We start from the raw sequence: 27,635 nt of genomic DNA on the forward strand, positions 1-27,635 counted from the left end.
CAGTGTCATAACGCTGCACTGTGCGATTGCAAGGCACCTGCTCGTGGCCTGATGCTGCCCAAAACACAGCAAGGAAACATCATCGTGACCCCCGTGAAGCAACAGGGCTTCTTGGCATGCTATGAATACCCTTGAAGAAAAAAAGCTCTTTCACACTGCCAGCACTATGCAATTGCTCTAATGAGCCACACGMCTTTAAGGAAAGCATTTGCCTTCTCCTTCAGAGGCTTCTCCATCCCCCCAATTAACCACATTGCCATCGTAACTAACCCCCTGTGCCTGGCGCGTGCTGGCAGCTGGCAGAGCCCACGTTTCAAGACGTGCTTGATGCATGGCTGCCCAGCAGATCGGGACACAGACATTTTAGTGTGCGTCAGACACCGCATTTCTCCATCCTTGAAACTGATCCTGCCGGAGTGTGCTCTCYGCAGAGCCAGGACTTTAACCCGAGAGCGCAGCTGCATTTTTAAGTATCATGTTAATACAGTGTTGTGTTGGGGATTTTGTTCAAGGGAGGATGGCTCCACTCTGACCTTTGGCTCCGGTGACATGCTTTAAAATTAAAACCTTTCTTTGTCTGTGRCCCACCTCTAATTTATCTCCACTCATACAATAGCCTGATTCTGAAAACCGTTCACATTCTCATCTGCTAGTGTGCATGGCACTTTGTCCATGCCAGCAAAGGCCAAGAGAAGACAGTAGGTACTCTATATTTTTAACCCAAGAAATCTTTTATAGCTGTGTTAACTCAGAAAACATAGAAAGACCTGGGTATTGTCCTGCTGGCATGGTGGCATCCCAGCTCTGAGCTTGGGGTCAGAGCCACGGASCAAGAAAATAMATTAAACCAACAGTRGAGCCAAGCCAAAATGTTGCTTTGRGRTCCYGGTGAAGAGGGAGCAATGAGGATGGTGGCCAGGAAGAGCAGGAGCAGCACCAGGAGCGCAGCTCTGCTTCCTGATCCATCGTGGCGAGTCCTCTCCTTGCAATGGGTTTGCTCCTGCACTGCCCCATGCAGCGGGCAGCCTGGAGGCACTGGGTGTCCTCGGGGCTCTCAGAGCTCTGACCATCCCGGCTCTGCATCCCTAGCACAGTCGAATCCACTCCAAGGAATGAGCTTTCCCAATGCTTTTAATTGTGCTACCCTCTAGTGGCCATGGCCCAGCCCTTGGAGCTCGGATCAGTGCTCCTGCCGCAGGAGAGGACCTGCCTCACAAACCTCCAAGAGCAGGAGCGAGCTTGGAGCTGTGCAAGGATGACTGGCACCTTCGAAGGGAGGCAGAGACTTGGCAAGGTCAACACTAGCCCAGGCTCTGCCAGCCCAGCTCTATTTTGGTCTTGGAAAGGGCAAGGTCTCCCTGCTCAGCTCAATATCAGGTGCTCCCAACAYGAACAGCACCACCAAATTCTCACTCTTGGCAGGATCTTCCAGAGAACACGCTTCCTTCTTTGCTTGCTTCTCCCTGCTGTCTCACACCAGGCACTCCAGCAGCTTAGATGGCAGCAGAAATACTCAACACGTCAATAAAAATGGGTTAGAATTCAAGGAACGTCCTTGCAATTACCGGGATAATTGCTACATTTCAGAACCAAGCATTACTTAATGGCGCTCAATTATCTTGTGGCAGGGCCTGCAATGGCAGCAGCTAATTGCTAAACTAAAGACTTTTCTTCTTTCCACTCTGTGTCAACAGCAYGCATGCAATTAGGCCATTGGTGCAGGGAGGAGAGGAGATACCTGGTGTGAAAASAGGGGCTAAGTGGCAGCCACAGCCATGTTCCAAAGCTCAGAGGACAGGTGTCTTGCCTCACACTTTGTAAGGATGTGTAGCAGAACCCCAAAAGGACAGGAGGGAACAAGGACACSGGTTTTTGCTTCCTGTCTCTGACCAAAGGACTCAAATGACAACCCAGTGTGACTGGTGCCCCTCTTACAAGCCTTYAGGCTCAGCTGCATGTCCGTAGCCTTTTCACAGTTTATCAGCCTGCAGAGTTCACTGATACCAGCAAAAAAAAAACAATCAACCAACTGCCCAACAAGTTAACAGAAGATTTCCCTTTGGTTATTTTCAAGCTTGCTGAAAACCTGCTTGGTGTTAACCTCTTCACTGCGCATATCTCTCATATGAAAGAGAAGCAAAAGGAAAATAGGTGCACTTTTCCTTGTCATTTGCCATTTCATCCCTYCTTCACAATTCTCTGTACAGTCTTGAGACCCCTCAGAAGCAGAGCCTTTCACTTTGCTTTGACACAAACTACTCCCCATCCTTCAGGTTCCTGTCCCTTCTCCTTGGCTTTTTCAGCTTCTGCTCTACTTGAGGTGGAAACACAATAACCCAGATCAGGCCAATACCTTGTGAAAAAATCAGATCTTGGTTTCTACCCCTCACTGRTCACGTTTGATTTGTTCCTCTGACCCGACAGGGTTCACCACAGAGCCTGCTCCCGGCCTTGTCTCCTGAACATTGGCTATCCTGGATCCAAGGGCTGGGCCGGTTCAGCTCTGCTCATCCTTTCTAGACTCTCATTTCTCAGACATGAATTTCCAAGGTTGTTTTCTTGTTCAGTCACCAGCTCAACCCCCTCCCTTTGAAGCCCCTCCTCACTACTCTTAGGGACATTTTTTTCCTACCATTCATCATAGTTTCCACAGAAGCAGTAAAAAAACTAAACAAACTCTGACTGTCCAGCTCAGAGCCCTCCTTGGAGGCCTTCAGTTTGATATAAAAGTATCTGTTCTCACCCTAGTTTTGTATGCTTGACAGTTTCAAATTATAGTCACAGTTTACTCCCATGCTCCAAGTCACTGAACAACCCTGTGAAGATTTGAGACAAGGGCTTCAGGGCCCACAAATTTTATCTTTCAAATCCCCATTTTCCTCTTTAYTGCACTAACAACTTTCACAGGATAAAGGACATGGTCTTCTCTCCAGAACACCACACTTGTTTGCCCTCATTTCTCCCCATCATTTAAGTCCTGTGTGTGCTCTTTGGACTCACATTTCAGTTACAAGCTGAGAAAGGGGGCAGGAGCCAGTGGGGTACTAAGGTATTGTGGACTCAAACTGGTCACTTGGAAGGATCCTAACCCAGCAAGAGAAAGGTTAATGTTCTCTAAAATTGAGGCAGTTTCACAGCACACAGTTCAGTTTGCTTGCAGCACACCCTGTCCATTTTCACACGTGCACATGGGCTAATTGTTTCACAGGAGCAACCTCACCTGCAATTAGCSACTGCTTTAAGGCTTTGATCTCTGTAACTCTCCAGAGGACAGCCAGATTCCCACATGAAAGCCCTTTATTATTTTATTCCACTTTTGGGAGTGACCCTGTGCTCCTGGATTTATTAAAGAAGTCCTTAGCTGATCTCAGAGATTCCCATCGAGCTGGCTGAGGCTGTGGCAAGGGGAGAAGCTCCCTTTGGGGGATGTTCTCCCCAGTGCTAAGTGACTACAGCCCCCAGCTGACCTTCACCTGCTCTCTGAGCAAACTGCTGCTTTGCCAGCATCAAACCCATCCTGGCCACGGATTTCTCGGGGACGTGTCTTGTCTTGCTGATTCACTTCCTTGGGTAATTTTTATTTCTTTGAGCTATTGTCCAATTCGCAGTTAAGGATCAGCACACATTGTCCCTTTCCAGGGAGCTCACCTTAGCCAACAGAGAGCAGACATGTACATCTGATCCTGCAGCACCAGCTGGAACAGAGGGTGCACGCAGCTCCTGAAGATTGCCAGATTTTGCCTGGCTGTTTTTCCAGGGAAAGGGATGGGGCAGAGCAGGTAGCTCAGAGGCCCAAGCCATAGGTCTGGTCCCAAAGAAAACAAAACGTCAGGGCCTCGAGGCTCTTAATTAACTCTATTAAGAGTGATAATCATGGCCTGCCCAACCCCAGGGGAATGGAAAAAACCCTCCAGTGTGAGATGCATATAAAGGCACTGGACTGAAATGTGAATATTTTTGCCCACTGTCAGCGGTTAGAAGGCAGTGTGGGGTACAGGCATGGTGAGAAGATCCTCAGCTCAAGGAGATTCTGGTTTAGGATATTGGAAACAATCTAGAAATCAAAGAGATTTCTGTGAAATTCCTCTGCTTTTTGCAGGACTGCTTTTGAAAATCTGAAAAATTTTGACTACATCCTTCACAGTTCATTAGTGCACAGTGAAATATACAGTAACCACTTCCTTTTTGTATTTTTTTTTTCAATTAGATGTGGCTTAAAAAKAAATCTCTCACATTTCCTTGCGGAAGAGCTGATGGAGCAGTGTTTTAAGAGAGCCAGCACTGCTCCCATGCCTATGTGCAAGGGTTGGGTTCCAGTGATGAGGCTCTTTTCATCTCACAGGGCTGTGCTTCCAGAAACTGGTTCAAGGGAGCAGGAGAGATGCCTGGCTCCCACAAAATCCATTCAGCAGCTTGTACTGCAGCTTCACAGAATCATTGAATATCCTGATGTGGACTCAGGAAGATCATGAAAGTCCAGTTCCTGTCCCTGCACAGGATGGCCCCAAGTTCTGTCCCTTGGGAGCCTCTTTCTCCCTCTCTGGATGTGAAGAGACCTTACAGGAGTCAGGGTGGAGCCACCTCTCATGAGCAGCACCCCAGGGCTGCTGTGAAAGGACACAACATCTGGCAGGCAGCACAGCAAGAGGCAGGAGCTCCTCTTATCACTCAGACTGTGTGGGTTTGGAGTTWCAGATGTAGCACCATGAATATGTATACTCAGAGCAGCCCAGAAGCTGCTTTAAATTACGAAATCAGTTTAATTTGCCTGCTGCCTTTGGGAGGGAAACTTCGCACCACCTTTTTCCATCTGAGCCATCTGATCAGCACAGCTTTCTCCCCTGCCTTATGCAGTTGTGGACCCCCAGCACATGCTGATAAAGGTTTTAGAAGAGAGCCCAAAATGCAGTGCTGTCAGGGGGCAGACCTAGCAGGCTGCCCTGGCTCTGCTTTTGGTAGCAGCTTCTCCTGTCAGCTGCTCACCAGTTCAGTGTTCTTGTATTTTATCCCATGGCACACGAGTGGCACCAAATTCAAAAATCCTTCACTCACTAAGCACCCAGCTCAACCCAGGGGCTCTGCCCTGAAATGTCATCTTCTTTGGTTATAAAACCTACAGTGCCAGCTCATCATTTATAAAAGCCTCATATTACAAGGTCTCTCTGAAGTGTGGATTGTCCCAGTTATTAAAAAATCCCCACAATCATAAATAAGGTATACACAAAATGATCAGTTAAAGATTGGCTTTGCTTTCTGGCTTCTTCACTTTTACACACAACACACCCTTCACCCTTTCAGCCTTTTCTTTGCTAATCGGGGAGCTAGAATTTAACTTGGCTGTTAATGAACACTGAGATGGGGGCAGAGAAGTGCAGGTGACTGACTGGCCCTGGCTGAACCACAGGCTCATCCCCTCCCACCCTGACCCCAYGGCTCAGTTCAGCTGATGGTGCAGCCACTCTGTGTGTCACTGTCACAGCCTGGACCCTCTGTCACGCTTCTGGAACTGGCATAATGAGGGGGAGAGGAAAGAAAGGGTAAGTAACATGAATTTCCCAATAAAAAAAAATCACTGAATGGTGACACCGAAACTCAAATTCAGACTTTATTTTCATCTTTAAGCCCAAAAAGCCTCTGGGATATGAGCCCTCCTGCATTGGTATTACTGCATCTCACCGAGGGCAGACCTCATCAGCTGTTTCATCATCTCCTTTCATCTCACAGCCCCCTTACCTTCCCACATGACTGGAAAAAGTCAGAAAGTGATGCTCCGTGCTGCCCTGGTACCTGCGGGTAGCATTCAATAACAGGTGCTGTGAGCACAGGCTGCTCCTGCCCTGACCCTCATGCCATGAGCTGTCAGGCAGCTGCTCTGGCTGCACTGTACCCTGCTTAACAAAGGACAGCGCTTGCCTTTTTTTTCCCTCCTCCTCCTCCGCTGGGAGCTCTGATTTCTCACCTCCCACTGCAACACTTATCAGAGAGTATATCCTTCACCTCTAGCTCAGCGTCCCTCTCCTCCGACTGCAAAGTCGCTTGATGATGGGGGTGGGAGGTGGCAGCTCGTTCTCAGCTCATTAATCTGTCACAAAGGCTAGCTGCCTCCAGCCCCCATTCATTTCCAAGCACAAAGGATGTTTGTGTTTGATTGGATATGCTGGATAAATGACTCCAAGCTGTGAATTTCATTTCATCACTAATCATAGACACGTTGAAATCCTGTGCATGAAGTTGACAAATAAACTTCCATTGACCTCCATGGCAAGGTTGGACACTGGTCACCCTGAAATAAAGAATAATGTAAATTAGATCGAAGGGGCCCGCAGGAAGGGTACATGCAAGAAGACTTCATTCACATCATCTTTCTCTTTCCTCCTGGTCTGTGGATTCACAAATGAGAGGGATATTTGCTTTGCTGTGTTACTGTAGCTGTGACACAGAGACATCATTAAGGGGCCTCACAATCCCAGCTTGAATACACCGAGGAGCTTCTAACCAGCCCCAAGATGCTCTTACAACATCAGTCAAACCTTTCAGCTTTGCTGGTAGCTTTGATATCCCTGTGGATCAGGAATGCCTCTCCTCTGGGCACAGAGATATCTCTGCCTACCTCCAGCAGAAAGAGGGGCTCACACCATCCCTGGAAGTGTGGGCTGGTGGCACAACTTGAGCTCTGTTCACTTTGCAGCAGAGGAGATGACTCAGATTCCCTTTCCAAGGACATAAAGGGTCCGCCCTCCACACTGGTAAATCAGGTGTTCAACATGGAGAAGCAAAAAACCCACTTAATTTCTTATTCTTTTTTTCTTCAGTGCTAGTGATTGCGCAGTAGGAACTAGATGTGTATGCCTGGCTCTTTTTATCACAAAGACCTCAAACCCCAAAGTCAGACCAGGGAAATCAGTGACAGATTTCAGAAAGTTTCTCTCAGTACCTCTGCTGTGCCCAGGCAGGATGGAGAGGCAGTTGTTCAGCCCTGCATGAAATGAGCTGGCAGTTCTCAGCCCAGCCCTGCAGTAAGCATCCTCTTTATCATATATCACAAAGGAGACAGAGGGGAGAGAGAAAAGGGAGGTTAATGGGTGACAGGAGGAACAGCAAAGACAGCAGGACACACAGTCACGATCTGTGCTTGTAACTAGTGCAGAAATGCTCATCCACCCTTCACGGCTTGAGCTCTGTGCTCTGTGGCTGCTGCAGGTCTCATGGCTTCTCCCCCTTGTGCCATGATGTTCCATGTCCTTGCCTGGGCACGATGGGCCAGGAGGGAGTTTTCAGGGGCAAGCTGCTCTGCATTAACTGTGCCCAGCAGGGCAGCGTGGGCATCGCCTCCATGACTGAATGATGAACGGCCTCAGCACTGCAACCTCCACAAAAATGCACTTGGCCTGAATCTCTCCACAGCACTTCACTGGCCTCCAGAGCCTAATTCCTGAAATTAGGTACTGGGGCAGAGGGTTTTGGTTTCCAAACCAGACAATGTGCTGGAGAGTGGCCAGAGGCTGTGGGTACACTGAGCGAGGGTGGGGTAATTTGGGGGGAAGCTTTCTGCCTACAGGGAGAGCAGGATGCGTGAGAGCAGGTCTACAGCTCTCAGCTGGAGCAAAAATTACCGGCAGATTATCATCTTGATAGGAAGATTTAGTGCAAAGAGGGCCAGGCCAGGTGAGTCACCCTGGCTGCTGCTGCCAGTCGTTGGGGCTGCTGATGGCTGTGATAACCCAACGAGCAGGAGTGGGGACTGGCAGGGAGATTGCCAGGTTAGTTATGGAGCTGGGCACTCTGGAATGTCAGCAGCTGCTGCCTGTGCCCCCTCACAGCACCAGACACTGGAGAGGACAGGGCACAGGGCCCGAGACATGCCAGCTTTTGCCACTTGTTGCTCGGGTGGGCTGCACCCTGAGCACAGCGCAGCCCATCCTATCCCAGGAATTGGGTGCGGAAGCAGATTTTGCTCCACCGCAAGTTCCTCCTCTGGGGTGCACATGAGGAGCTAAACAGCTCCCAGCCCCAACACAGCAGCAGCTGAGCTTGGCTCACTGAGCCATGGGCTAGCACCAGGGGCTAAAACCCATGGCCAAGCTTCTGGGCAAGCCCAAACCAAAGATCCTAAAGAACTAATACAGAGGGGAATAAATTCCCCAAAACAAGAAACAGCCTTTCTGATCATCTTCAAGAGCACTGGGCTCTGGTGAGATAGGAAGGTCTGGGCTCTGCTCCTTCAGTTCAGTCCTTTGCCACAGCAGATGAAGGAGCTCAGATACTTGTCCTTTACTTCACAGTTTGCATGCCCAGCACCTCACCTACCCCAGCAGGTGGTGTCACATCACCTAGTGTCACATCAAGGTGTCATTTTGACACTGTGGTCTCTTACCCTCTCTCTGTGCAGGTCTAAATAGAACTGGAATGGGCTCCCAAACAGTCCCACTCAGTCTATTAGCCAGGGATCTCATCACAGAGGGTGTGGAGAGGCCCTTGACACCAAAGTGTTTTGACAATCAAACATCCCCAAGCAACTCCAGGCACTGAGCACAGCTGATGCACGGGTGGCCAAAGCAGCTTTGAGCTGTCTAGAGCCATGCAGCCACATAACAGAGCTCAGCAAATTCTGCCTGAGAAGTGCTGTGAGCTCTTGGGTTACTGCTACACATGCAGCCAGCTGTCCCCTCTGCACAGCCAGTGCCACCTCTGCGGGTGAGTCTGATGGGACCTCTGCAAGCTGAGGGGCTGCGTGGTTTTCAGGAGCTGCACACACCCTACAGAGCTCAGGAAAGCCATCACCCTCCACAAGCCCTTCCACATGGCCAGCACTGCATTCCAGCCCTTCCCTCGGCAGGGAGAAACAGAGATTGCAGATTCTGCTGAGCAGCCCCTGCAGGCACGAGGCTCCACAGACTGTAACCAGCAAGGGATGGAGGGTTCAGGCTCTCTGTTTAATGCTACTGCAACTCCTGCTTAAGAGCAGAGAGAGTGGCTGTCCCYGCTTTGCATTTGGGGTCTCTCCCCCATGGCTGCACTCTAAACCCAAACACATCATCCCTCTCTTTCTGGGACTGCCCCCTTCCCTTTGCTCCAGGTGGAAGTGGTGACTGAATGTGATGAGGTGCTGCTTGGCCTGGAAAATCTTTAGGTGTTGCAATTCCTTGCTCAGGGGCTGCAGCTGGGCTAGATTAGATTACACCGAGCTAACCAGAGAGATTTTTGCTGGGTTTCTCCAGCACCAAGCTAACCACAAATCATGAAGCAGCAAGAAGACCTCAAAAAATGTTCGCATCTGAAATGCTTTCTCACAGAGCAAGTCCAATTAACAAAAAGTCCCATGAGGTCAAAAGAGAAATGAAAAGCAATCGCTGAGGTCGGAGGTTGTACAATGCCCTGAGTACTGAAATTATTTACCGTGCTACAAGATTTCCTGTTTGCTTTGCCCTAATTTTTGGGTGTTTTACAGTGATTATAATGATAAATTAAACTCCTACACTAGAAAATAACTGGTGGCTATGGAGGTGGGGTAATTTCATAAGCTGACTGTGACAGACCAATGTGAGAAACATTATGATCCAATTTTGGTTTAAATTTGGACACAAAAGTACACCTCAGTCCTTATTTTGTCAAAATAGCTTATTCAGCTCAAGAACATATTTTGCATCCCTATATCCCCCGCTGCACAGTGGAATATGATGCCGTGCACTCTGCTTGTCATAGCTCAGATCCTGTCTTACATTTCTGTAATGCCTTGAGTGCTGGAGAGTCTTGGCATGCTCCACAAACTGCTGTGCACATGGCCAGAATCAGACACACGGCCATGGCTGGGATGGAAGACAGCAAGAACTGCGTGTGCTGCACTGGGGGCAGTAAGATTGTGTCCCGGAAGAGATACTTTTGCATTGCTTAAAATTAATGTCAATCTCTGAACACCCAGAAAGCTCCTGCTATGCGTTTAGCTGCATCTCAAGAACTGGAAATTTTACTGCTGGGATGTGAACCTGTAGTTCCAGGCAATCTATTTCTACCCAACCTTCTAGGCTGTCAGTAGCTGTTTTCATCACTTACACACACTATAGAACAATACAGATAAATATCAGTGTAGGTCTCAGCCTCTTGCACCTTTTGGAAGGGGTTATGTGTTCTCAAAGGATGCTTTCAAGAAAGGAACCAACACCAGACGGAAAAGGAGTTAAGCTGTCAGAAAAAGTCTTTTCTCTCCCACCTCTCATCATCTCTGGGTCTCTTCTCCTCACTGCCCCACAATGCAAGAAGGAAGCACATACTGAAGGTTGGGAGGACAAAGGCTGAGAAGGAGGGAGGACATGGCTCAGGCTGTGATTCCCAATCTGAGAATGCAGATTCTCTCAAACTGAGCTGCATTAGCTGCAGAGATGGAGGGGTGCATGGCAGTAAGGGTGTGACACAGATTCTGTTCCGCCAGTGCCTTCTGCAACCCTCACGGTGTGCACATCATCCCCTGGCTGAAGAGAGAGCAGTGTGATGGTCACAGTGTGAGTTTGGTGCCTGGAGCTGGCATGTCCCCACTGAACAGTCTCCTTAACTCAGGTTCCCAATCCTCCTCCCATATCAAATGCCAGATTCCAGACATCCTGTGACACCTACCTGGAGACATTTGCCAGAGCCTACCTGCTCATCTCCAGCCCCTTTCCCAAAAGCCTGGATGCCAAAACCATGTCCTGGCAGTCAAAAAGAGGTTCCTGCAAGGTTCTTGTTGAGGTGCCTGCTTGTTGCCTTCCAGCACCTGGGAAGGTACCAGTGAAAAGGCAGGTGATGCTCAGCAAACTGGAAGTTGACCAAGGGCATCCGGAAGTTGACTTGGCCACAACACAGCTAAGTTTCTTCCTCAACTGGGTATTACTTGTTTTGATTTTAAACAGGCCTAAAAGCTAGCTATTCTTAGGGAAGGAGAAAGAGGGCAAAAATACAATTTTTTTTCCATGGCAGTCATTTTTAACATTGTCCTGGAGCTACATGGGGAGAATGTGTCCCTTTCTTCCTGCACCCTGAAGAGGTACAGAGGAAAGAGCAGCGCCCATGGCCCTGAGCACTGCCTGGGGCACTGGCTGGCAGCTGAAGAAGACCTGGCTTCCAGCCACAAGTGCTGTGGTGTGTGTCCCACCTCAGCCTGAATCGCAGCTGCCAGCGGGAATGAACACCTGGGTGTGCAGGGAACGCTGCCTTCGGCTGCACTCAGCTCCTCGTGCTCAGGAAACCACAGCCCTGGGTAATGGTGTGGCTGTGACTTGGCTGAGTGTCTTTAAGCAGTGGGCAGATTACAGCTGCTTTTTAGAAGGCATTTGTGTTTTGGTTGGGTAGAGGATACAAAGCGATTGCCTATAAAATGGGATTTAGTATACTAAAAAAATTGATGGCTGTTGGCATGCAATAGCCCTGAGCCAGCTGATCCATCCCTGATTCCCAGTACCCATGAGAACACAACAGCTTCCCAAAGCAATTAATTAATATTCTGCATGCAGAGCCACAGGGTGTTTGGTACCCCACTAGCTGGAGTTTGGTGGAATGTTGATTTATCTTCCTAAGCACTGATGTAGGAACAAGAGTTCACTGGCGAGCCCATGTACCAGCCTGTCTTTATAAGGTGCTGTGGCTGCACAGGGCTGAGGCTTCTCCTCCAAAGCCAGTGTCTGGATACTGAGCTTGAAATCAGCAAACAGAAGAGAATCAAACTCATTCCAGGCTCTGCCTTTCTTTGCCACCATCCTCCATCCCAGACTCTTCCTGTTCCTCAACAGCATCTTCCACCTTGAGACATTTGAGACAGTGTTTCCCTTCATTCCAAAAAGCACTTGTGGGGCAGAGAGACAACAAAGCTCTGGTATCTCAGAGCCACATCTCTGCCTTGAGTATTTCTGTGCAGTGCCAAAAACCATCGGGGTGGGCAGCCCTGGGATAGCTGCTGTCTCCAGCCCTGCCTTTTCTCCCTGACCACAGGCAAACACAGCTCTGGTTTGTGCCAGGATCTCGTACCAGCCTCCAACGTCATTTGTTCCATCACCTGGACCTGTTGTTTTCAAATGTGCAAGGGGCCAAGGGATATATTTGTTGATGTATGTATGTTGGTTACTACCAGGAGTGCAGTTTTAAGGATTTTCCACATATCGTGTGTCCTGTGTCCGTCCACGTTGCAGTGCAGTGACCCAGACACAACACTGACAGCTGCAGGGTAAATAAATAAAAACAGAGTATTTTGATCTTGGAAGGGGAGGTGGTTTGGAGGGGAAGGGGGGGCAGGGTGTCAGCAGCCAGAACAGGGTGGCCACAGCTGTGGTGGGAACAGATGCGGCCCAGGGAGCGGGAGCTGCGAATAAAGTTCTGCAAATGCAAGCAATGCTGGAGAGTCTTGGAGAATGGCACACATATTTGGGACAGGTGGGAAGTGTTTACATTGAAGTAAGAAGGATGATGGCCCGACAGAATGCTGGTCATGTTACCTGTGACCCAAACTGACCGGCCTCAGCTCTCATGGGCCCAGAACATCTGAGAGCACCATTTCTTTATCACAGCAGAGCTCATTGAACGCATGTAGGATCCCATGCAGTGGTAGGGCTGCTGCTGCTGTGTGTAGGTATTCTGTTCCTCTTACAAACAAGCTGATGTTGGCTCTAAGCCAGGCTTTATCCCAGTCTAGCCTGTGGTGAGTCTCTGCAGGACCCCTGTGCAAGCCTTGAACCTGGCAGGTACAAGGTGATTTTGAGACCTGAGCCAGCAAATCTGCCAGTGTGGTCCCCAGCACAGCTGGAGCACAGCTGGCAGTGCCCAAGGACACATATCTGACTCACCCCAAACAGCAGCTCTGCTGTGGCTGGGTCCCAAGCTGGTTACATTGGTTTATTGGCTTTGATGCTTGGTTTTTGTTTTGGTTGTTTTGTTTATGTTCTTTTGGGTTGCTTGTTATTTTTTTTTWAATAAGTCTATCAGAAGTTATTTCTCAACCAGTGTTTAAATGATGAAACAACTGGAGTTGCACACCTTTCAAATTCCCAGAAGCAGCCCAGGAGGAGCTCAGTGAGGCTCCTGCAAAGCAGGTAACCTGGCTGCTGCTGCCTGACTGACCTGGCATTTGGGTACAAAGCAGTTGTGCAGTGTGCTCCCCTCTGCTGATGGTCATTAGAGACAGGGAGTTGTGGGGTTTGTTGCAGAGGATCTTTGCAATGCTTCACTGAATTTCCTCCATCCTAAGGACTCACCACAACAAATGATGTGAACAGAATCCTTCTCTTCTTCTGGCCCTTAATACCCTTTCCATAAAACATTATGGCTGGGTTTTTCAAGAACCCTAGAGACACATGTCCCCATTTAAAATTAACAGAGGGCTGGGAACCATCTCCCTAAGGCGCTGTTGAAACCCCAGCTAAAGGGGTTGAGCTGAGCCCAGCAAAGGCAGACAGTATGGCTGTCACACCTGCCTTACCCAAGGGTGGCAAGGAGACTTCTCCAAGGTCACTTTRTGTGGTGCACTGAAGAACAGAGACCAGAGGATCCATCTCCTAATCCTCCAGTCTGCCTCCAAGCTTCCCTTTTGCTCCTGGCTGCTTGCTGATTCGCATGACCCATGGGAGAAGAAATCCTTCTGACTGCAGCTATGTCACAGGAGGATGCTCAAAGGCAGCTTGCAAGAAAGTTTGAGAGTTTCTAATCAAGCTGGAGAAAGGCTCACAAGCACAAAGTCATGTTGAGAGACATTCCCTGCATTTATTCACACCCTAGCCCCTAGATAAAAATAGCTTTGTATGTTAAGTTTAGGACCACAGAAAGCCCAGTGGATAGCAAGGGATTATCACAAAAGGGCAGCAAGGCAGTCAAATAGAGCCTGAGGGACATTTTGTACGATTTCCATTAAGGGTATAATTAATTCAAACTGTATACAGACAGCTCTGGGAGTGTCCACTCTGGAGATGTTCAAAGAGTCCTTTGCTGCTTTGGACTCACTTTTAATCAGGTGTCCTAAAAAACCACTGCAGCTACGCATTTCTTTTCAGTTATACAGAGTGCTTGAATGCCAAGGGAACAGGGAAAACTTTGTTATTAAAGAGCTGCAAGACTTTAACAAGGTACACAGTCATTAGAAAGTTGTTGAGTCATGAAAATACTCCCAATAATTTGAAATTAATGTTTAGTGTGTGCTGTACCATAAAAGTGCTTAGATGTTGTGGCCATGGATACTAAAGAAAAGCCTYAAGGCCATGACTACACAAGCAAGTTACCGCAAGGTGAGTGAGGGTGTAATTTCAGAGCACACCACTTACAATAAGGCAACTTCCCTTTTTCCAGCTCTTGTTCTGGGACCAGAGGACGTGGCTTAGTCCTTGCTGAATGTGGCACAGGTTTCCTTTTGAAGGCTGCTGGCTGAGGGCATGTGTGTGGCTGGGTGCAGCACAACAGATAAGGTGCAGTAAATCCATGCCATAACTGATCTTATCTTTTAGTAACTTCGCTCTCCACCAGAGGCAAGGGTGGATGGACTATGTGCAGCAGCCAATGCCATAGAAATGGACACAATTAGATAATTAAGAAAGTAAGCAGAAATGGCTGGGAATTAATGTAGAGATTCTGTTTCATAAGAACAAATATGTTCATTAGTAAATACTTGCAAATGACAAACAGGGCTCTAGTTTCCTTGTACCAGTGTCTCTACTGACAAGGTAGGGAAAAATKACAAACTAACAAGTGTTTCCTTCTCTCATTTCTTTTCCAGAAAAACAGGGTTTTCTGAATTTAGACTGCTTCTGGTAATCTGTCCTTTCTTTTCCATCTTTGGATTGTGCCAAGCAAAATTCATCAAGTCTCACTTATGATTTGTGAAACTTATTTGTGGAGTGTGTWCCTGATAAATTATTCAAAACCAGAACAACAGGGCTTCTATCCCAAAACAAGGATTCATCCAGAGCTTGGCCTGAGCCTGTCCAATGCTAGATGGAGAATCACTGTCTTTCTAACCCTAGTCCAGGGTATCCTGGAGCCTGGAGATTTTTATTTGCAACACAGAAATAATTGCTGCAGGACTTCTGTTTCTTTCTCTCCTTCCTTCCTTCCTTTCTTTCCTCCCACTAGTTATTTTAAAAAAGGGAGAGCTGTAAGAGTATTTCCTATCCATATTTCGAAAACTGCTTATATCTCCTCTGATAAAAACAGGAATGTGAATAAAAACTCACATTTCTACTGTTGCCCATCTCTACAATTAAGAAATATAGTTCTGATGGTGATTGCCTGTAGGCATCTGTATTCTAATGGTTCTCGTTATATCAGTGTCTCAAGAGTTAAAGTACCTGGAAGAAGGGGATTTTAGTAGAAGATCCGGAGTGGTGAACATTATCAGCAGTGCTAATCTGTCACATCTTTCCTGGACTGTACATGCCACGCTCCATCACTCTGGCATGTCACAGCCTGCATTGTTACAAGATGTGCTGAAGCCGTAGCCAGCCGTAGTTTGGCATCTCAGTGAACCTTCTGATCCAAGAAAATACGGGAAGGAGAAAATAATAGTGCCACTTTCAAAAGGAAAAAACCCCACACAAACCAACCCACCTTATAAAAGTCAACCAAAACTCACTCCTAGACGTCTAAGCAAGCACTAAAATAGAGTTTTTCAAATACAACTAAAGAGCAAATCTGTTTGAATAAAGGTGAGCTAGACCCTTGATTGCACATCACTAAGGGATGCCAGGTGGCCCAAAATCTAGAGGTTTTCTCTGTCATTTTTTTTCTCATATTCAGACACATACAAACCGAAAAAAAAATGTATTTGTTTTCCTGGTTCTCATTTCCCATTTCTGGCAAGAACCTGGCCAGTAGCCAGGTTGGCCTGAAAACATCCCATGTTATCTGAGCTTGGAAATGCAGCAGACTCAAGCTGGACCAGTACTGGGAGCTGACTTGGAGAACCCACATCCCAGTGCAGACACTGGACTGCAGACACCAGATGAGAGGGAAGGCTCTTGGCCCTATTGYTGTTGTTGAGCTCCTGGAAAGGAGCTAGTGAGAGGAAAAATGTTCTGGATAGGATAAAAAAAACTCTCACAGGAATGGATGATCTCACTTGTCCACACAAACACACCCAGATGCACAAATATATATAATTAACTGGAAAATACTATGTGGTACAAAGGTTTCCTCAGCTTGGGATCATCACAGTTGGGCTAGTTAAGGTTGGTACAGCCATAACAAAGATTGCTTCCCACACATCTCCTGCTAAGAGCTCTTCTACCACATCACAGCATTTTAGTAGGCATTTATATCTGTTGATAGGTACCTCTGTGCTTCTCACACAGAGAAAAYTAGGCATGTGATACAATTATTAAATGTACCTGTAATAGCCCATCTAGTCATCAGCAGAGCAAATGGGCTCCAYGTTCACACATGCTCTCATCCAGACAGACTGTGGACCCCCTAAAATTGTGACAAGRGTGTGTAAGGGACAGGAGACAAAAAGATTATACTGGCTGAATATCATAAAGAATAAAATCAAAAGAAGGAATGAAACAAAAAGCCACTGAAGGCAGTATCCATCYGGTTTTGCCCCTGTGCAAAGCGAGGAACAAAGGGTGGTACTGTGGGATTTTCRGGTTTTGTCTTGTTTTAGGAAAAKCTATWAAGCATTCCCACATACTTTMMACTCAGGCTGAAGATGAAGTTGTGTCCTTGAGTACAGCTACTGGTGCCCATTGTTTCTACCTCAGAGGTGCACATGGGCATTCTCAGCTCTGACCAGGGCATTGTTCACCCTCAGGAGCTACAGTATGAGAGCAAAATCAAACCTTTTCCTTGCAAAAAGCCCACACAACATCTCTTCCAATTTTGCAAGAACCAAAACTATCTTAATACAACAAGGAACGAGAGAGAGAGCAAGGGAAGAGCTGTGTTACCTCTGCTTTGATAACTCCAGAAGCCACTTGATGCTTGTAGCATKGACAGGAAAGGGTTTACTGCTTCCACTGTCCTGCTAAAGCTGGATCTGTTCTGTTGTTTGTCATGTCCTGGAGAAGCAGGGCAGTGTTTCTCAACAGGAAGGCTTGTCTGGATCCCAGACAAAGAGGGCTCAGGAACACCAAATAACCCAACCACTCACTCATCCCGACCCTGTACACATTCAAGAAAACTCACCACCACAGCTGCAGATTTCCATCCAGCCTCCCCACAAAACAGTTAACRTAATCCCTAAGCAGAGATACTAATGTGAGAAGCCAAGAAWGGCTATTTTTTAGGTAACAAGAGTGCCCCAAATTTACTGGTGTTACATAACTTTTAGCTTCTTGTTCCAAGCCCCAAGCTACTGAAAAGCTTCTCTGTTTTTTAAGACKCAGGGTCATTCCTTTCTCTGTGTCCAAGCTGCTCTTCCAATATATTTTTAAACTCTATGCTTGTTTCCAGTGAGTGGACTCCAAGTGACAGGAAAAGCTCTGTAAGARAGATTGTCTTCTTGCATATAAATCTTACTTTGAAAGGAGAAAATATTTTTGGAATTCAAGGGCTAGGTTTTTTTCTCTGCAATATTTTTCTTCTGCCACTTACAGAAACACTTCATCATTAGAAGGAAGTTGCTTGTTCAACTCTAACCTGAAGCAGGAGGCACAAGGCAAAAATCTCCTTTCCTATACACATTATTTGGAGGGAAAAGGTATTTTCTTTTAGTCTGTTCAGGTCTTTAATTATTTGCCTACATCTAGGTGTGCAGGATTTCTGCTAGGGAATGCTACATCCCCCTAAGTACAATACAGCACAAAGTATTGTTTTTTTGGTCTCACTCTAAAATGACTCTCAAGGATGTCAGTGCTTCACCTAATCCTAAATCAGGGTCAACRGCTCTTGTGGTACAGACAACTCAGAGACACTTTGAGGTTCACCTACCCATTTTAAGATTCTTGACCAAAACATTATTTATTACTGGTTTCTCAACAACAACAAATATAAACTTACAAGAATGGGTTGGGAGTGTCAAAGGCAGAAAAGTTCCACCCYAAAGGCTTGTGCTTTATACAAACAAGATGGAAAGAAAGAGCACAACACGATGAGAAGCTCAGAAAATGGCTTAACATCTCAGACAGGGGACAGGTTTCAGATGTGCAAATACACTAAAAGCCAGCTCCTCACCCGTGATGATTCCTTGCATCCATCCCCTCATTTATACACTGCTGCTCTGATGGACTGGCTGCTARAGCTCCTGCTGGATGCCAGGCCTGCCACCAGGATCTGGGAGCAGCCCAGAACTGGAGAACACCTAGCAGGCCCCCAGCTCCACACTTAAAGGTCACTTAAAAATCCCACTTTTTTTCAAAGCCTGGTACAGTGGGCTATTCTTCAGTAAGGCACCCAACTTACCCCCATCACAGTAGGTGATATCATGGYCCCATGCTTGGGAAAAGGAGACACCAAGATATTTGGGGACTTTGTTTGTGACTGATGGTAGCTCTCAGCAGGGTCTGGCTTCCTAGAGAGAGGAAATACAATCTTTGCTCACGCTGTGCCCAGCTGATTGTATTGACCACACTGAGGCATACCTCCAGGTGTATAGATCATTATAWGATGAAAAGGGAGATATAAAAATTCAAGATGGGGCACTGACTTGATAGCTGGGTGTTCATTTGTCAACCCCAGAAACAGCAGAAGACCTAGAAGATGCAGAGACAAGTACAAAACAAATCAGCTTTTTCATCTGTTGATGCTTTACATGGCCAGAGGCAACACAAAAACAGGGAGAGGGATTCAACTTCCCTTAGAGTGCAGGATCTCCATCCAACCTGAGCTTTGGGCTCCTGTCACAGCTGCTGGAAAAAAACAGGCATATTTTTAGGGGAGATTAGCCAGGCTTGTTTTGGGCTGTCAGGTTAAAGTGACTCAGCCCCTAGACACACCTCTTGCTTTTCACTTGTTAGAAGGGGTGTCTAGACAGCTCAGGGGTAGGCGTTGCCATGTCCACATTCAGTGGGATTAATCCCTGCTGGAGGACCATATGCTGTGCCAAGGCAGCCCTCTAACAGCACCTCAGGGAGCAGGGCAGAGGGCTGCAAACAGGCAGAAGAGGTCCAGCTCCTCTGGGGATTTACTGGCCTCACTCTTGGGTGACTTGCACAGCCACWCGTGGCTGCAAGCAAAAACCAGCGCCCCAAGCCCAGCTCCCCTCTGCTCCTGGGGTATTTTGGTCACTGTGGTGTTCCCCTCTGGGAGCTCTGCAGAGGAGCAAGAAGCCACACAGMAAGGAGGGCCAGTGCTGATGAAACCCCCCAATTAACCTGCCTCAGGAACGGGTTTCTCTAAGCTGCTCCAGCATCTGGATGAAAACAGGAATGCTGCCCTTGCTGCCACACGGTCTCCAGGGCAACATCATTGCTGTGTACACAACAGGGCCATCAGGTAGCTGTTTGTGTGCCACTGATCATCACAACCTTTTATTCCTGGCACGGGGCACAGAGAGATGAATGAGGCTGATACAAGAAATGGCACCACCCTGCTGTAATGGAGACAATTCTTCAGCGTCATTCTCCAAGGCTGACTATGTGTCTACATCCACAGAYACACAAATGCACCTCACTTCCCTTCATCTCAGTATCTCTCAGTTGTACCAGCACTGCTTACCTTAAAATGCATCTTTTACTTTCTAAAAATACTAATTTTCACTACTCGTGGTCCAATCTTAGCAATGCCCACCTGTAGCAAAGGCATCAACCATCATTTTTATATTTGGGAGTGGACTCAAATGATYTGACTGGATAGTGGTAAGGGAATAGTTTTCATAAAAATGTCTAAATACAAACAGAAATCTGGAGTCCAACCTTCCATTTGCAGTCAATTCCTTCAGCAGCCAAGTCCCAATAGTAACTCAAGATATTTCCAGTGAGAGAATAAGCAAGGTATGGAAGATCCTGCAGGCACATTGCCTGTTCTAAAYACAAAAARGGCTCCAAAGGGASRATTTAGCAAATGAAATTTAGTGCCTTGCACAGCCAGCATTCATGTGAAGGACTACAGTCTACCAACCAGGTACACTGATTTCACAGAGTCCCCTGGAGCTCTTGTCTGATGCCCCATAAGTTTCCAGTTGTCCAAACCTTGGGAATCACTGTTAAACAGCTTATTTTAGTCTTGCTACATATACCAAAGTTCAAATAGCTGGACTTCTTTTGGTATTTGAGCCTGTGATGATGATCATGAATTTAATCAATCAAAGGAATTTGCAACCACTTCTCAGAGGCCTGGAAAAAAAAGCAGCCCTGGAAGCCAAGGAACAATGAATGCACTGACAATAGGTATAGAGGGACTTGTGCAGAAATATCTGCATGTGCATGTGTGAAGGGAAAAGACAAGATGAACTAATCCCTTTCCCGGGGCTATGCCTTTACTCTTTCAGACTGGCACGTGTCTCCTTTGTTTTCGATAATAAGAGGTAATTATATCTGAAATGTTATACTGTAAATCCATCAGGTAATTAAGGGAATTCAAACTGCACAGAACTATGGGAACATTTAAGCATGGATTAGGGACAGGGACTCTGAGAATCACACTCTGTGTTTTCCATCCCTTGGCTTAAAGACTCAGGCAGTTTGCTGCTTTCCCCAGGGACTGTCTATCTCCCCACCACAAGATAAGGGAACCACATGCTGATTCCAGGGAGAATCACTAGTGTGGCAAAACAAAACAGCCTTCAGAGAGGGGTTTATGGCTTGTGTTCCCTTTAATTTTTTTCTGACCCTTCTTATCACTAAACAAAAGCTTGTGGTCTTTTCTAGATAATCACATTTAAGCTCTTATAAAACCACATGCCTGGATAAAGCAAGACTTACACAACTCGGATGAAGCTTTTTTCCCCCAGTGTAATTATTATTGAAGAAATCTATCATATTTTACAGCAAAGCCTAAAATGCAAATCACTTAATTAAAAATACAGATGAAGCAGCGTATTTCCAAATCCTCTCGCCCACTACCCCTTACATTTGCAAACAAAAGAAGGAAGAAGGAAGGAGTACTAAAAAGGGAGACTCATTCTTTGGTCAYAGCATCACCAGTGACACTCACCTCCCATGGGCAGTGAAGGAGGGAGGGCCTCAGTTCTGCATGGGACTCTCCAGGACAATGCTGAGGGATGGTGCTGGTGAAAGCAGGGATCTGAGTGACAGGGGRCAGGGTCTGACATTTTTCACATCTCTCCTTATTGGTCTGCTGGCCAAGCTCAGGGCCAAGGCATCAGTACTTGTTTAATGCGGGCTTGGCCTTGCTGCTGCTGGGAAGGTGCACATCTGTGCACAGCTGGGCTGCCATGCCAAAAGAGAGGAAGGCGCCATGTATTTCCTTACAGAAAAGGGACAACAGGGTGGTTTGAGCACAGCCTCAGACGTGGGCATCACCAGAAAAACAGGGCAGACATCAGGAACTAGAGATTGTGTGGGTCCTGCTGGGTCTACCTTGCTCCTGGCAAACCATATCTGACATTAACAGCAGAGGCAACAGTCAATTGCACCTTTCTTCTCAATAGTTCTTTCCAAACATGATCAGAGACTGATTTTCAGAGGGTGATCTTTGGGCAAGGAATGCCATTACTTATGCCACAGTCACTTGGGATAATATTTATTACCGATAGGCTTTTATGGGGCAAGCTCAGGCAAGGCAGAGCAAATCACTGCTTCAGGGCAGMCCTTGACTTATAACTGCAGAATTGCCAACACCACAAAAAGTCAAATGCAGAATGGAATATGAGTGTACAGGGCTTGACTCAGAAACCATAAGATTTGGTGAGGTACTTCTGTTGTATTTTGGGKTGTACATGGGTCATATTCTACATAAATGTAAGGGCTAGAAATTAATTTTGGATTGTTTGGAGAGGATTGAATTGTATTTGATTGGTTGTTTTTTATGACAACTCAACTTCTTGGATAATAACTTTTTTTTTTTTTAATAGCACTGTAAAATTCAGAATACAATTATGAGTATGGGCTGCATAGTAACTACTAATCCCAGTTCTGCAACCAGCATTGCAAAAATGTTGATTAAAAGCTAGACAACATTTTTCCACTCACCACACTTGGATCTTTAAACAAACCAAATATCTTCTTAATTCAAGTATCATCCAATATTAGTTGAAACCTTTAGATTGGCCTGGATTTGTTTCCTTGCTGGACTAAGAAGGACAAGTACTCCACCCTTTCTTTTTAACTTAAGATGTATCATTGAAGTTACTTGGAACAGGGTGCAGGGACCATCAGGAACAGATTAAGCGTAACAAAATCTTTGTGAGGTTAAAAACTGGGCAAGCTGGTCATTTGAACTCTGTGATGGGTCATTTGTCTGTAGCAAACCAAACTTCCCAAAAACCAACATAATTACAGGTGTCTACCTTAAAGGTGTTGCATGAGGGTTTCTGTTGTTACTGGAAGATGCCCCAATGGAAATGCCTCCATAAAGCTTTTAAGGAGCCACAAACTCGGACAGAGCGGACGGGTGGACTGCAGACTGGGATTTATTTAGTGARAGGCGTGAAAAGCCAGCAATCCAGCCCAGCATTCCCTGGATTTTGTCTCTGGCACAGGAAGGGTTTGCATGATTCCCGCTTGTGGCTTCTATTTTAGCCTGTGATCATTGCTGGGATGCTTGGACACAGCTGTGCCGGTTCATTAACTGCCCAGCACGTCACTCAGCCCAAGCAAATGGCTTTGGGGTAGTGTTTTCCAGTGACTCGAGGGGAGGGTAGAGCTCTCTGTGAGGAAAGGAAGGTGTTGGTCGAGGAGATATTTGATAATCTCCTAAGCTTCATTTAAAATGAAGTGCAGGAAAGAAGACTTCGTCAGGAGCAAGGCAGATTCCCATAGCAAAAAGGCTGGGACTCAAATGAACATTTCAGGAACAATTCTCAGCCACTGAGAAACCCTTATGAGACCAAGACCAYGAAGTGATTGATGGACCAGTATCTCTCTCTGTGTAACAGCCAATATCTGTAACAGAGAGCTCACTGCTCCGGTGGCTTTCCCTGTAGGCTCAGAAGCGAGCAGTTTGAGGGTACTAACTGGACACTATGAACAAAGGAAATGGACCCACAGCATCCCCACCCTTTTCTGGTCATCACATCCTGCTCCCAGCCGAGAGCCATTCACAAAATTAGAGCACGCTTAAGCCTTGCCCTTGAATGCTTGGGTTTGGAAGGTGCCCTGCCCTATTCCAGAAGCTCTGTCAGGGGTGTGCTGAGCTGTGCAGCTGCTAGCTGGGTGCTGTTTCCAAAGAAACAGGGTCCACATCCTGCTGCAAGTGACTCATGCTGAGATCATCCCACTCAGAGGAGACAGAAGKAGCTGTCCCACCTCATCCTCCAGGGAGGACTTTGCGTGGAGGGGCAAAGCAGGTGCTGCAAATGGGGAGGTTTGGGGATTTTCTTGCGCAAAAGAGACGAGACAGCCCCTAAGGAAGATGCTGTCTGCCAGCCCACACTATRGCATCCATCACAGTGACAGCCCTTGGCCAGGGGCAGTCTGGGAGAAGCATCCCTGGCACGCTGGCACGCCTCCGCCCCTTCCCCGAGCCGAGCAGGGCTGGAACCCCTGCACCGCCCTGCACTTTCCCTGCTCCTGCCTCCCCACGGGCATTCAGACAACCCCATGGCTGCTGTTAATCCTTTCCATGGGGAGTCTCTGCAAGAGCACCATGGGCCCAGGTAGAGTTAGGGGCTGTGGATATTTGGCTTTAAAGGCAGGAAATCCACACAACACCATGACAAGCACGAAGTCCCTGTGACTATTGCCGTGCTGGTACTAACCCCGTCTCAATAACCAGCTGTGGAAGCCACTCATCCTTAACATTTCCCAAGGCATCTAAAACTAGTTCTGGTTTAAAAATCAGATTCAGGCTTAGGTCAGCAAGAAGTGAGCCCAGCAGCCCTGGAGCTGTCATTTGAGCCCCTTACTGTGGCACAGCAATGCTCAGCATGAACCATTGAGAGGTCTATCATTTATACCCTCACATCTACACCTCTAGAAACACAGATGCTTAAGAAAATAAGGACTCTAGTGTTACTTCCCAGTCCATGCTGGTCTGCTTGTCAYGGGGCTGTTCTAGCCTTTGACCTGCTCTGTTACAGTCCCACAGACCCTTCCATTCACRTGCACTCACATGTGCCTGTACCCACAGGCTGCTGACTCCTGCTCCTCCAGGCAGGCACTACTGCTCCAATTGCCCACTGGAAACCCAGCTTGGCCCAAAAACTAAACAGTGACAAAAACACATTTCACTGCTCTTCCTGCAAAATGCTTGAGCTCGTGAAAGTTGAACACATGAAAGCAATCTGAGGTTAGCGTGTAATACAAAAACCACATGAAAGAGGTAATTTAGCATTAGACACATGTTACCAGAAGCAGGTTGAAACTAATGCAGGTTTTGCATTCAGATCATAAAATTTAGCCCTCACATTGCCTTGTGAGGTGTCCCTACTTAGCATGCCTTGATGGGRGAAGAGCTACAAGTACTTCAATACTGATACAAGTTGAACACAAAAACCATCCTTTTCCTTCACTCTTATCACCCACTCCATGAAAGAGGAACTCACAACCACAGGACAGCTTCTGARTGGTGACAGACAATCCAGGAAGAATATGAGTCAAAACCATTTTCTGTTCCCATTCCAAACCTACTGAAAGGCCACACCAACAAGCTGAATCCAAGCACTCAGGCAATCTTACAATGCTGTTTTTTCATCACTGCCACAACATACCTTAAAATCCTGTTGCCAGCTGGAGCACTGGAAGGGAGAGAAAGTGGATCCCAGCACTGCCCATTGACTGTGGCTCTGGGATGGAGGGATGAAGGCAGAGATCARCTTCCAAGCAGCATTAAGGAGGTTCTTTTTCTGAGCCTGGAGAAAATCACACACAGCCTGATGTTAGAAATGTCTGTCCATGGTTGACTCCTKCAGGAATCAACCATATTGCCACTATTTTTTCAGAACTCCAAGCACTCACTCTCATTTTAGCCCAGAAAAAAAATCCAACAAATTAAATTTATTTCAAACAAGATGAAGTTCTGAAAATAGAGCTGTGTTGCACCTTTAAAAATTGYGTTGGCAGAGGAACTGGATTTACTTTGAAAGTTAGTTTGGTATGAAAGAGCTACACAGCAAAATGCTAAATCCCTTTAGAGAACAGAATGAAATAAAAGCAGATATTTCATCTCTTAACACCTTGTCAGCAAAATTCTCTTTCTTGGGGAAGATTTTTTTTTTCTTTTGGAAAATGATTGTGCTAGTTTGCCAGTGAAGCTTTTCTAAGAACAACATAGYTGCTTTCTCACCCTGCCTCTCCCAACACTTCAACACTCCCTTCTGCAGCCCAAGCCGAAAATTCTTCCCCTTGGGGCCTGTAATGAAGCTCATAAAAGTTATTGGGAGAAAAAGCTGCACTGATGTAGAACCCACTTCCCTCTTTCCTCCCTCTCCTCTAAGTTCCTGACCCTGACTTTCAACTAGTGTCCTAGCTGGAGTTTCAGAAATGGATTTGATTTATTTCTACTGATGAGCTTTACACAAAAATAAACCCTTCAAGGGGCACTAAAAATATGAAGATCAATCAACTCAGAGTTAGGCTGAAAAAAACTCCAGCATGACCGATGGCCTGACTTGCTAATGATGTACTGGCAAACACAATTCAATTGATCTTGTGGTCCACATTCAACCCAGCCTTCTAAAGAAAAATCTGGATAGAAATGTGAATATTAATCAAAGCACACTATCACTGAGAAAGGTTCTATAAACATTCTGGGCTTGCAGCAAARCTGCAGAAGAGGACAGCCTATGTCCTATTTTTAACTCTTTATTCACCAGCTGAGAATAGCTGGAAGAATAGCAAAGGTATCACACACTGACCTTAATTAAGGCAGTGATTCACCCTTTGCTCTCTGCACACAAAGTGGAACAGCGTGGAGCTGGAAGGTTGACATGCCAAGAGAGTTTAAGTGAAGAGTTAATATTTACCGTGCAGGGCAGCTTTTGAGGGAGAATACAGGGTTCCATATAGGGTTCCTGATAGAGACATTATCCTGGAGAACACACACAGTCATTATTCTGTTTTCTCTGGAGACCTGGAGAAATACAAGGGTGAAAGRTATTGGTTTTTAAAAGTCTAGAAATCCCAAGTTAATTCATCACTGACCCTTATACAAATAGAGCTTTCATCAATTTAATTATATATTTATTTTACAAAACACCAAAACTTGCAACATCCAGAAAACAGTAATATTTTTTTTCGTTCCTCACCTAATTTTCTTGTTACAGGTAAAATGTCTTTCCAGAACAGCTTCAGAAAGAGTGTTTTCCTTGTAAGAATCCACGCAATATATTTCAGCATTGTTTTTGCTTAGACTGGATCCTCACCAAGTTAATTTCAACAGCAATCTTTTCTTGGGGACTTTTCTAAGGGGACTCAATATTGCCACTATATTGAAAACGGGAAAAATTCTTTTCAGCTYTATTATTAAGTTGTTCCAGAGGTTTCCAACTCATCCAAACCAAAGTMATTTCTTTATAAAACAAGATCTATTTTAAAAGGTAATATTCATTATATATCTACCATTGCTCCACAGAGGTATGGAAKGTAATCATCACACAACCTATCTTGAATTCCTATCAATTTCTGATAACTAAAATATTTACATCACTTTGCAGTCGTGATACCAAATGCTTTCAGTTGAAACAGGGAACTACATCTCTAGCTATCACATTGATAAAGAGCTTTAAAGAGAAAAAATTAACAAGAAGCATCCCTTAGAGTTCCTGGGGGATGGGATTTCAAAAACCCAGTTTTGCACAAGCAGCTGAAAAACCCCACCTGTTCCAATGTCCAAAGAAGGTCAGGGGCCCTGGTAGGTGTCAGCATGGAGAGCCTCATGCAGCACCACGACCAACTGTGGGCCCTTGTGCTGGGCTCTCTCCACAGTCTGGGTAGGAGTAAAGAAAGGGAAAGTTTGTGCAATAAAAATGGGGAAAACTARGAGTACAGAATCAACTTCAATCATAGCAGAGTCAGAGTCTTACAAAAGTGCTTCTGGAGAAAGCTATATATAGACATGAAAGTAAGCAAAAAACCTCCCTTGAAATGAAACATTTCAGATCAAGGCTTCAGCAAAATTTCCTTGTTTCACATCATCCTGGTGGCAATACTTTTCTGTAGGAGGAAGCAAAGTGGCCTCTATTTGGTAAATTCAGGGCCCAGAAATCAAAGCAGCCCAGTAGGGAAGTGGGAAAAACCCACAAGTCTGGTTTTATTTGAAGAGTTTTGAGTGGTCCTAGAAAAGCAGATCAGAAAGTAGTATTTCTAAAACGTCCAGAACTCAGATTCAAGGCTCAGACATCCTCCAAACTTGAGGGTTGATCACAGTCAAAGAATATTGGGATTCAATCCCAATTGAATGAACACTGAGATGTGTCATGCCCCTTTCTGTTTCAAAGGGCTGGGCAGAATTCTTTYTCACAGGGCAGGCACAGTGTGGGCAGCAGAAAGGCAGAATTTCTCACTGTGCCACTGCCAATGTGCTTTTTTTTTTTGTTGCCCAAAAGGAGTTCTCTCCTCAGAGAGGAAGGTAGGGTCACAGCCAAGGCCACAGAGCACCACACAGACTGACTGGCTGTCAAAACTGGGAACATCAGG

General features: G+C 46.3%; 1 long non-coding RNA gene across 1 annotated transcript; it reads right to left on the reverse strand.

Moving 5' to 3' along the window:
• Positions 1-5,636: 5,636 nt before the first annotated feature.
• LOC130579657 (uncharacterized) lies at positions 5,637-26,873 on the reverse strand. Its single transcript, XR_008966037.1, has 4 exons — positions 26,817-26,873; positions 25,964-26,070; positions 24,710-24,850; positions 5,637-6,283 (listed from the first exon to the last, which is right to left on the reverse strand). It is a non-coding gene; the product is annotated as an uncharacterized LOC130579657 (long non-coding RNA).
• Positions 26,874-27,635: the final 762 nt, after the last annotated feature.

Source organism: Malurus melanocephalus, unplaced genomic scaffold (assembly GCF_030028575.1).
Source record: "Malurus melanocephalus ecotype Western Australia unplaced genomic scaffold, MMel_1.1 scaffold_284, whole genome shotgun sequence".
NCBI lineage: Eukaryota > Metazoa > Chordata > Aves > Passeriformes > Maluridae > Malurus > Malurus melanocephalus.